Below are 12,036 nucleotides of genomic sequence, written 5' to 3' on the forward strand. Positions count from 1 at the left end.
CTCTCTAATATAATTCCGTTGGCTGATTGAAATCGCACCCGTACTGCCTTCACGTTCCACCTCAATACCTAAAAAGTATTGCATAGGCCCGATGTCAACCACATCAAATTCTACTGCGATATTTATCTTGATATCAGATATATCATCTAGGTCGTTACACGCCAAAATAATGTCATCTACGTAGACAGCTATTAGATACATATTTTTACCTGGCTTACAATACAGACAGGGTTCGTTGACAGTCGGTATAAAACCAATGCGTCTCAGCGTTGCATCCAACGTAGAGTTCCACACTCTTCCTTGTTGTTTTAGCCCATATATGCTTTTGTGAAGCCTTAAAACGTGATTTGGGTGAACTTCGCTGATGAAGCCCTCGGGTTGTCCCATAAATACCTCATCTTCCAATTCGCCGTTGAGATACGCCGTGACAACATCCATTTTATGTAGGTGGAGACCAAGTGCAATTATCAACCTGGCATACAACTGGTGCAAATGTTTCCTTGTAGTCGATCCCGTAGCGTTGGCTACAACCTTTCGCCACCAGTCGTGATTTGAGCTTGTTCACGCTTCCATCCGGATTGGACTTGACTGCGTAAACCCATCTGCATCCAATAGACTTTAGGCAATTTAGTAAGCGACCATGTGTTATTCTTCACGAGAGATTCGTACTCGTCCTTTATTAGTGCTTTCCATATCTCGCCTTCAGCTTGTGCGTAGTTTTGTGGAACTTGTATGTCTGTGCCAGTATCGCATTTTTCATATGATACTGCTTCCTCGGTCGTCCTGGTTTGCCCGTCCTCTTCTTGGTTCTGGAATTACAAGAATGTCAGTAATGGAAATAATCTCCTTCTGATTTTCTGCCTCATTTTCTGGATCTACAAATTGCTCGCTATCTATTTCGGGTTCGGGTTGAACCTCAATTGATGCCATGTCATTAGAATCTGATGCATCTAGTTTGCCGCCTTCAGGTTCTACAAAAATGACATCCCTACTCATGGTTTTTTTTTACTGACCAAACGGTATGCTTTGGCCGTATCGGAGTAGCCCACCATTATATACTCTAAGCCTTTCTGTGCGACCTTTGATTTCTTTGTTTTATCTAGAGCAATCGCTACTGAGCCAAAAACTTTTAAATGTGATACCCCTGTCTTTCTTCCTGTCCATATTTCAAATGGTGTCATCCCACTCAAGGAGCTGTTTGCCACTCTATTTCGCAGTTCGAATCGCTTCTGCCCAATAGCTTTCACTCATCTCAGCATGCATTAGCATACTTCTTCCCATTTCTACCAATGTTCTGATGGCCCTTTCTGTAACTCCGTTTTGTTGAGGTGTATATGGCACTGTTAAGTTTCGCTTTATTCCATTTTGGTTCAGGTAATTCTCAAAAACGTTGGATATGTATTCCCGGCCATTGTCGCTTCGTAAAAGCTTGACTTTTCTCCCAGTTTGGCACTCAACTTGACTTTTAAATACTTTAAAAGCCTCGAAAACCTGATCTTTGGAAAATTACTGACACATATCTTGAACAATCATCAATAAATGTGTCGAAATATCGATTGCCACCCATTGACTGCTTTTGCATTGGACCGCATACATCAGTATGTATTTAGTCTAGTACGCCCTTTGACCTGTTTGTGGTCGATTGAAATAGTTGCACGCAAATTTTACTTTTTGCGCATGTTGCACACACTGGTTTTGGCTCGTGTATGCCCTTGAGACCTATTACCATCTCCTTATTAACCATTTCCTTTAATGCGTCAAAATGTACATGGCCGAACCTATTGTGCCATTTGAATGCATCTGCCTCAACATTTACAAGCAATCCATTTCCAGATGTGCCTTTATAATTATTTTTCCGTTTTCAAAAATCATCGCTTGATTTTTCTCAAACACAACTTTTTTCCATATTTTATTACTTTTGTGACCGATTTAAAATTGTACTTCAAATCTGGTAACAAGATACAATTTTCCAGCGTAAATCTATCACCGAACTTTACTTGATCAGTTGCATGCTCTTCAGCAATATGTGATTTACCGCCGGCTAAAAATACTTTTTGATTATCTTCCGTGAACGACACAAAGCGTTGCTTGTCACAACATAGATGCGCCGTTGCGCCACTGTCTGTGCAACATGCATTTAACATCAGGTCATTTTGCTTAGCTAAATTTAAAATTTTTGTTTAGCGCCTTTGTTGTTTGCTTCTTCCTGCTTACTTTTAACACGGCATTCTGATTTAAAATGCTCTTCCTTTCCGCACTTAAAAAACTTTTTGCCCTTCTTAAAGGTTTTCTTAAAATTTTTGTTGTCATAACTAACGTGTAGTTCCGCGCTACTTGTAATTTCCTTGCTAATGCTATCTTCCTGCATATTCGCTTCTTCAGAAATTTTTATTTTTATCATACTCAAGCTCGGCAAATCATCTCGCGTCTCAATCGCAATAACAAAACTTTCATAAGGTTTAGGCAAACCATTTAGCAACACAACTGATAAAATCTTTTCATCATCCTTTATGTTGACCTCTGCTAAAGCATCGTTTACCACCTGGAATTTTCGCAAATATTCCTGTGCACTTATACCATCCGACATTTTTAACGTCAACAATTGCTTAATTAAAAGCACTACCCTTGCTGGTCCGCTTGGCCTGTGAATTTTATTTATCTTTTGCCATGCCTTCGACGACGACACACAATTTTTAATATTGTTCAGTTGGGTCGATTTAATAGTAAAATTGACGCCAACGTCTTTTGATCCTTTAGTTCAAAAGCTGCACGTTGCTCATTTGTTGCGCTTTCACTAAGATCAATTTTGCCACTGACGATTGGCCACAAATCATTTTGTATGAGAACACTGTAAGGAAGTTCTCAGGCCGAGGTACAGCTTCTAAGTCTGTCCAGGGCCCGGTCCTTCCCCACAGCAAAATTTGTTGTGTGAGGACCTACGGGGAGAGCCGTTCGTGGGACGGTCGGGCCTGGCCCGGCCACGAGGCGTGGTTGAACCCATGCTTGGGAACTGCAGAAACGTGTTTCGGGGGTCATGCGTGGCTGGGGATGGGGTTCGGGTCAGGGATCGGATGGGTGTAGGAGAGGGCACCCAGCTTTGCGGATGCCGCGTGAATCCACCACTCACATCCAGCATTGCCGGGTCCCCAGGGGAGAACGGTATAGGAGAGGGAAACCCAGCTTGATGGATGCCGCATGATCCACGACTCACATCCACTTCGCTAGGCCCCCAGGCAAAAAGGGAAGAGGGGGAGAGGGGGTGAGTGATTCCTACGGGAGAAAGTTCGGAAACAGGTGGGTTGAGGTTGGGGTCTTTATTGCATTGCGATCGTCATTTTCCTTCTTAAGCCCTGCGCCTGCAGGGTGACATATATAGTGACATATCCATAATTCCCCACATCCCATACACATTATGTTTATGTACAATTCATCCACCCCATCCACACAAGTAACAGGACCCCACTCAAGAATCAATAACTGTTTCTTCCCATACTCCAAGCTAGGGCCCCCCATAATATAAACAATGGACCACATTGTTTCATAAACATTAGACCCACGCCACTCTCGAGAAATCGATTCTTTAGAATGTAGTGGCCGCTTGTCGGGCGGATAGGAAAGCATATTTGTGTTCTTCGCCTGAAAGTATGCCCGATGGTATTTGTACAATTTATATATTTATGTACATAATATATATATAAATATATTTATATATATTATATTATTTATACAAGTATATATCACACCTCACCGAGATACTTATTAATTATTAAGTTTAGTCCCCATAGTTAGTGTATAGTTAGGTTGGCTTAATTTCTTGTTGTGGTGTTACATGTTAAATGTTCCTGGTCGTGTGAGGGCTAGCGCCATCTAGGGTTGACATTAAGAATATGCTTAAAAACGAACAAAAATCTCCCCACCATGTCCATAACCATTCAAGGTGAATGGCGAAGGATCGTGCAAAGGCAGATCCGGAGAACAAAATTTTTGTTGGTCAGTAGATCCGCCCAAATCTTTCTTTCTCCTCGTGGCCGTACAAGCATTCAGTTGCGCGGTGAGAAAAAAAAAATAATAAAAATAAAATTAAACCGCCGTAAATAACCGTGGTGTGAAACCAAAGTGCACTCGATCGGGAAAAAAGAACCCAAGAAAGCAGATTGGGCTCTAATCGAAAACGTGAGTACCGGCCTTCGACAGTGCTAGGAGCCTCGAAGTTAGATTTTCCGACTTTCTCTGTAGTTTCCGCTTGGAGGTGAGCAGCCCCAACACAAAAAAAAAAAAACACCTGGAGAAAGAAGGAATTAGCACCTCAACCCCATCCCCCTATTTTCGCAGTGCCAGTTCCAACCGGGTAAATATGTGCATGGAGTAACTGTTAGAAAAAGTAGCCTGATCAGTATTTTCAAATTCCACATTAGAATCGGCACTTAGTTTGGGAATTATCCAAAAGCTGCAGCCCGAGCTTTAAGCCCCCGCACTACGAACCAGCTGATCCACCAAGTCGCGGGCAGTGAACTTTGGCTGCGCGAGACGAGGACAGCCGTCTGAACGGGCTTAGTGCGGCGAAGTGGCGTAACCGTTTCGCATTCAAAACCGGGCCAAGAAACGGAAACCGGTGCTTGCAGTCAGCGTAGGCCCGAAGCCGCTTAAATGTTCCTACCGGGCGGGAAAAAATAGTGCACCACGTGTGTACATAACCTCCCGGCGACCCCTAGTGGTATCGCCTCTCTTGTTCTTCTCGTGATTCGGCCTTACTGTTCCAAACGTTTATTTAAAGTGCAGTGGAGGCCAGCGTTTGTCTTATGTGCACGTTAGTGTCATTATGTAGGCTGAATCAAAACTGTAAGAGATGTGCTCACATACATATGTATACACCGCCCACTGAAAGCCAATGAGCCCAGTAAGATCCCACCGTGACTCGCATTCCCTTGAACCTCGCAGTCCGTTGATATGTCTGTTTTTGTGTAGTTGGATATACTTAGTGTTAATTGTAACAGAAAAAAAAAAAACAGAAAAAAAAACCCACCAACACATGGAAAGTTTGAAAATGCATTTGATAAAAGCTTAAAAGTTTGAGCTTAAAAGCGTCCGCTCGGCCGGGTCCCCTCCGCGAGCTTATGCCATGCAGCACGCGCTGTACGATTTTGTTTTTGGTTTGCAGGTAAAAGTTTAATGCACCCACACACAGCCACACGCCCAGCTACGAAAGATCTTTCGCCGCGGGAACACAAACAAAAACTGAGTGAGCTTTATAATATACCAACAACATTACATTTTATTGCCTCCCAAAATTCCGCGAGCGTGGCAAAAGCTTCGTTCTTTTTTGCTAGAGCTGTTTGTCGGTCGTTGACCTCACACTTTTAAAGTAGTCACAGCTGATTGGCCTTCTGCCTTTACAATACGCTTGGTAGAACGAATAGTATGTCCAACTACTCCCTGAAGCCGATGTGCTGGGACATGTGTACCTATATTGCGCTATAGTATTATCTTTCTATCTAAGGAAAAATCATTAGTTTATATCGCACTATAAAATATCGTATATGCACTTATAACTATTTACACTTATCGTATTTATTTATCTAAATATTCCCTAGTAATAATAGCTATATCTCTTGTGACGCTTTTCGTTCCTCCTTTTGTCCATTTAGCCTTGTCTTGGAGTTCTCGGTTAGTGTTTCTTTTTTCTTGTAACATGAATATAGTATCTGAATATAGTTTCTAATAAAATGATTGTTAAGATGAATATGTGCTAGACGTTACCGCAGTTGGGGGAACCATGCCGCTCGTGAGCGAAATAGGATGACCAATACCGGACACTCCAGGGATCCTGATATTATTGGCTCTTTCAGGATCATGGTAGGGTGGGCGTGGCACGACTCCGTGCCAGCAAAACAGAGATGTCCGCCGCGGTGGTAGATCCCTACTCCTTCTCTGCACTATCTTTGCCCCACTATACTTTCCGTACCCCTAACGATCCTTTCCTTGTCTGTCCCCCTCCCATTACCAAAAAGAGTACGCGAATTTTAATAAAATAATACCAGCAGGAGCGAAGCAACCTAACTGGAGGGTTACCCCAAAGAACCCATCCCCATTTCCGACCAGAGATCAGCCGTGGAAGCGAGCGCGTACTCCTTCTCAGTTAGCCGACCACCAGCTTCATCGTGCGAAGATTCTCTTCGTTACTCGTTACAGTAACGTGGGGCCGAAAGGCCTGAAGGTCAGGGTTGACGTAATTGTAAACGTTACAAAGCGGAGTTACATTAACTTATATGGTTGTGTGTGACCCCAGCCAAACTTGACCCCGAAGCAGAAAAATTGTTGAGAAAGTCCATAACACCTGCGAGCAGTGCATAGTCATGCACTGGCTTAAGACCTTTGTTCCCTGTTTCCCACCCCCCTTCCTTAAAGCCTTCCTTTTGTCCTGGAATTGGATCCTGTGATGGTGGATGCTTATTAGTTTCCGATAACGGTTAGCCCGCATCGGAGTATGATCCATAACCCTTGCTCGATGGTAAGCTGCTCTGGAATCGATAATAGCTTCACCATAGCTTTATTGCCGAGCAGTATATGCCATAGCAGTGAAATCTAGATGGATTCACTGGTATGTGGAAGTTGGCTGGACACAGGGTTATTAGTGGAGTAAATCTACGACCTGCCGCTATACAGAAGCATATTAGTGAATACATTCGCCCGTATCCCTTGGAAATTGACAGGTACCTTGGGTAGCTTTGGTTCAGTTGTCGCCGGAGTCAGCTAGAAGAATCAAAATTATTTTTTGTTGCCGCTCAACTCGAATCGGGGTTATTAGGGTGCCTCCGTCTTTTGTTTCTCTCTCTACTTTCTAGTGATTGGTCTATTCGTGCGCCGATTTATACAGCAGGTTATCGCCGGCCGAACGTGGTACCCCTGGTGCTGGTGCGTTTCTTCGTGCTACGCTTCCGGCCCGGACCGATAATGGCTGCGAAAAAGGTATAGGTCGTAGCACGCAGAGACTATTACAAACTCCCCGTAACCGCTTCGGTAATGTTTCCTCGATGGGCGGCTGACGAACACCGTCGTGATCCTGGTATGGGCACGCGGCCAAGAACGTCGTCCGTCCCTATGTTTAGGCGTTCGCCGCAGACAGGAAGGGGCCTAGAGCTACTACTTGGGTCACGATTGCCGAAGATACCTTTTCTTTATTTCCCCCTTTTTCGCTCTACCACGCATAGTTATTGGCAACCTTTCGGAGGGAAAGGGTTGCATGGTTTCCCCCAAAATCTCTATCAAAGATCGTTTTTTTTGCTTTCCCCGTTATTATTGTTTCTTTTTTTGTTAATATTTGTCTGAACTAGATTTATAGGAACGTGCTTAAAGCTAGTTAATATATAGGATAACTTTACAATGCCGGTAGACCGAAGCCCGGATTATAGGATTCAGCCAAAAGAGAGCGAAACCTTTTGCTGTGTATGCACGCAAGAAGTCGAATACCCAGGCCAACTATTAGCTACCAGCTGTAACCATTATTTCCATCACACCTGCTTTAGTGCACGTTCAGGAAATAAGAAAGTCTGTCCAGTGTGCAGAACTGCGCTGAGCAAATCGACCCTTAATTTGGCAGAAGAACTAGAAGCAGCTCAAGCCTCGGGCAGCCAACCAGGGGCAGTTGCAGTGACCAGATCCCGTTCGAAAACACTTAAATCACAGCAAAACCAATTATCCGCTGCCAATATGCAGAGTGGGGGCCGAAGCGGTAGCCAACCCGAAGGGCCTAGCGTGTCCGGTCCAATGGCCGCTCCAGATCGTCCTAGAGGCCAACCGCCAAACTCTGCGGCAGCAGTGGTGTCAGCCACGGATGGTAGCTTGCAACAGACCATTGCGGACGCAGTGACAGCCGCACTAGCACAGCACACTCAAATGCTAGCTAACGCGATTGAAGCGGGGTTTCAAAGATTGTCGCTCCAGAATGCAGCTCCAGTTCCAACGGAAAGGGTACACCCAGCCCATAGGCAGTCCTCTCCCGTTAGGTCAAATCAATCCTTTGAGCAACTCTTTAGGTTATCCGCCAGGGAAAACGCAGCATTGCCAAACTCAGCGTCCGAGCGACCGACTAACTTGTCAGCCCCACCCGAGTCGCAGCAATCACATCAGTTGCGCGCGGATCGGATTAGCCAGATAATCGCGAACTGGAAGTTGAGATTCTCAGGGCGCTCTTCTATGTCAATAGATGATTTTTTGTATCGCGTCGAAGCTCTGACCAGCCAGACATTAGATAGCAATTTTGAATTGTTATCTCGCTACGCGAGCAACCTGTTCGAAGGAAGCGCGGGTGAATGGTACTGGAGGTATCATAAAAGCGTACCAATAGTGCGCTGGATTGATCTCTGTATTACTCTGAGATCGCAGTTTTCGGACGGCAGAACAGATTTAGAAATCAGAACCGCGATCACCCAGAGGAAGCAGAAAGTCAACGAACCGTTTGACAGTTTTTATGAGGCCATAGTGGCGCTTGCAGACAAGCTCGTGCAGCCGATGACCGAGCAGTCCTTGTTAGAGGTGTTGCGAGCAAATCTGCTCAATGAGATACAACATGAGATTTTATATGTGCAGTTGCGACAAGTGGTCCGCAAGCGTGAAAGGTTCATCGAAAATACTGCTAAGCCAATCCCGGCTACTCGACGATTTGTTCCTCGCAATCAGGTGAACGAAATGTCCATCCAGACAGAAGGTCTGGCAGAAGCCGATTCGGAAGAAGCTGACGCTTTTGATATCGACGCGATGACGCTTTCTTGCTGGAATTGCAATAAACAAGGCCACCGATATCAAAAGTGCGAAGCAGAGCGTAAAGTATTCTGTTATGGATGTGGTAAGCGGGACACATATAAACCATCGTGCCAAAAATGTAGCTCGTCAAAAAACGAGTTGGCTTGTGCACCGATATCGAGTGCACGCAAGTTAGTGTCGAAGGCAACGAATACGGAGTAACCGGGGCTACGTCAAGCTCACTCCCCCTTCCTCCTGACATGATAACGACCACTATGATACCAGTACAGGACGACGATCAGGAAACGACCCCTGCGCCTAGCAAACTCGAGACCGTAAGCGTAGGAAGCTGTTCCGCACGCAGAGTAAAAATGCGCGCAGAGCATTATTAGCCTCTGTTATTAGTAATATCACTGACCTACGACCCTACGCCAATGTCACTCTGTTTGGCAAGACGATAAGTGGATTAATGGACACAGGCGCCTCAATCAGCTGCCTTGGGGGTAAATTTGCAGAAGAGTTATCTCGAACAATCCCTGAGGTCAAGCCGATGAAGTCAGCCGTGCGAACCGCAGATGGGAAAAAGCAAGTTATTCTAGGTAGGATCTCCACACTCATTTGCTTTCGTGGAAATTCCAAACGAATATGCCTTTATCTTGTACCATCGTTATCGCAGGAGTTATATCTAGGAATAGACTTTTGGAGAAGCTTTAATCTACTGCCGTTCTTCTTAATGAGCAAAGCGAATAACAACAGTTTGGCGGCTATAAACTTTGACAACCCGATGCAAATACCTTTGTCGGAATTACAGCAGAAGGAACTAGTAGCGATAGTACAGATGTTCCCTTCGTTTGCCGAAAAAGGATTAGGAAAGACAAACTGGCTTACACATGACATAGAAATTTCCGAGACTCGGCCCATAAAACAACGCCACTACGCAGTGTCGCCTGCAGTCGAAAAATGTATATACGAAGAGTTGGACCGAATGTTAGGCCTTGGGGTGATTGAAGAATCAGATAGCCCGTGGTCTTCCCCGGTAGTAATTGTGCGTAAGCCAGGTAAGGTTCGCCTTTGCCTTGATAGCCGGAAAGTTAACGGAGTAACAGTCAAAAATGCTTACCCTATGCCCCTCATTGATGGCATTTTAAGTAGACTTCCAAAAGCGCAGTTCATTTCAAGCATCGATCTTAAAGATGCTTACTGGCAGATTCCGCTTACTCCAAGGGCTCGGGAGAAGACGGCTTTTGCTGTGCCTGGGAGGCCGCTATATCAATTCACGGTGATGCCGTTTGGTTTATGCAATGCCCCACAGACCATGTCCAAACTGATGGATAAAGTTATCCCACCATCTTTGCGAAATGAGATTTTCATTTATCTCGACGACTTATTGGTGATTTCGGAGTCCTTCGAGAAGCACATGTCCGTGTTGAAAGCGCTGGCCGACCGACTGTCTCAAGCTGGACTGACGATAAACGTAGAGAAGAGCAAATTTTGCCTGAAGGAAGTGAAATACCTGGGCCACGTGATAGGGTATGGGATGATACAAACGGATCCCGAAAAAGTTGCTGCTATTCGGGAGTTTCCAGTGCCACGATCGGTGAAGCAAGTGCGACGATTTTTGGGAACCACTGGATGGTACCATAAATTTATTAAAAACTATGCCGGAATTGCTGCCCCAATATCAGATACACTAAAGCAACGTCGATGGTTTGTATGGACCAACAAGCGCAAAGGGCGTTTGAAAGTTTAAAAGACCAAATGTGCGAGGCACCAGTCCTACATAGCCCCGACTTTACCATTCCATTTGCCATTCATTGCGATGCCAGCCACACCGGAGTTGGCGGCGTGTTAATGCAAACGGATAGCGATGGTAATGACATCCCAATCGCATTCATGTCTCGCAAGCTGAATCAGTGTCAGCGAAACTATTCAGTCACGGAGAAAGAGTGTTTGGCAGCCATAATGTGTGTGAAGAAGTTTCGAGCTTATGTGGAAGGACACGAGTTCTCCATCCATACCGACCATGCATCATTGAAGTGGCTAATGTCACAATCGGACCTAAGTTCTAGATTGGCAAGATGGGCTCTCAAATTGCAGGGGTTCAACTTCAAAATTTTCCACCGCAAAGGTAGCCAAAATGTTGTCCCAGATGCTCTGTCGCGGGTGCACACCGAAGATCTATCGGCATTCAGCTGCGATGGATTGGTAGACCTGCAGTCTGATTGCTTCAAGTCGGCAGAATATTTGGAACTAATTCGAAAAATTAAAGGCAACCAGACACAGATGCCAGACATTAAGGTGATCGATAATCTCATATATCGGCGAGCAGAACACGCGGCTGCTGATCAGATCGCTGACGACCTGTGTTGGAAGCTTTGGGTTCCAACGGAGCTGGTGTCCGATGTACTAAAACAGAGTCACGAACAGTCGCTAGCAGCTCATAGCGGCATTAATAAAACGTTGGAGAGAGTTCGACGTTATTATTATTGGCCAAGTTTAGTAGCCGATGTGAGAGCGTTCATAAACAGCTGTTCGGTCTGCAAGTGCACCAAGTACCCGAATCGTTCGTTACGACCCCCATTAGCTCCAGTGAAGGAAACTCAACGAGTGTTTCAGAAGTTGTTTGTGGATTTCCTGGGTCCGTATCCACGAAGCAAATCCGGAAATATCGGTATCTTCGTTGTTTTGGACCATCTTTCAAAATATCCGTTTTTAAAACCCGTAAAGAAATTTACAGCGGAGGCGATAACTCGATTCATGGAAGAGGACCTATTCCATTGCTTCGGGGTACCCGAAGTGGTTGTGTCCGACAATGGAGTACAATTTAAGTCCCATCACTTCAATTCGCTGTTGAAAAAGTACAATGTGCAGCATTTTTATACGGCTGTGTACGCACCTCAAGCCAACGCATCGGAACGCGTTAACAGATCCGTTATTGCCGCCATTAAAGCTTACATCAAGCCAGATCAAACTAATTGGGATGAGCAGCTTAGTTCTATTAGTTGTGCCTTACGATCTAGTCTGCATTCAGCCCTAAACGACAGCCCCTATCGGGTTGCATTTGGACAGCACATGATCACCAATGGAGACACCTATCAGCTCTTACGAAATTTGCAGGTTTTAGAAGATCGTACCGTGAGTTTTGGCCGGGAAGATTCGTTTGATGTGATTCGAAAAACAGCCCAACGAACAATACAAAAACAACACCAACGAAACGAACAGCAGTACAACCTTCGAAGTCGTGAAGTGGCGTTCAAAGTTGGCCAGGAGGTCTACAGACGCAACTTTCAGCAGAGC

This window comes from Drosophila miranda, assembly GCF_003369915.1.
Source record: "Drosophila miranda strain MSH22 chromosome Y unlocalized genomic scaffold, D.miranda_PacBio2.1 Contig_Y3_pilon, whole genome shotgun sequence".
NCBI lineage: Eukaryota > Metazoa > Arthropoda > Insecta > Diptera > Drosophilidae > Drosophila > Drosophila miranda.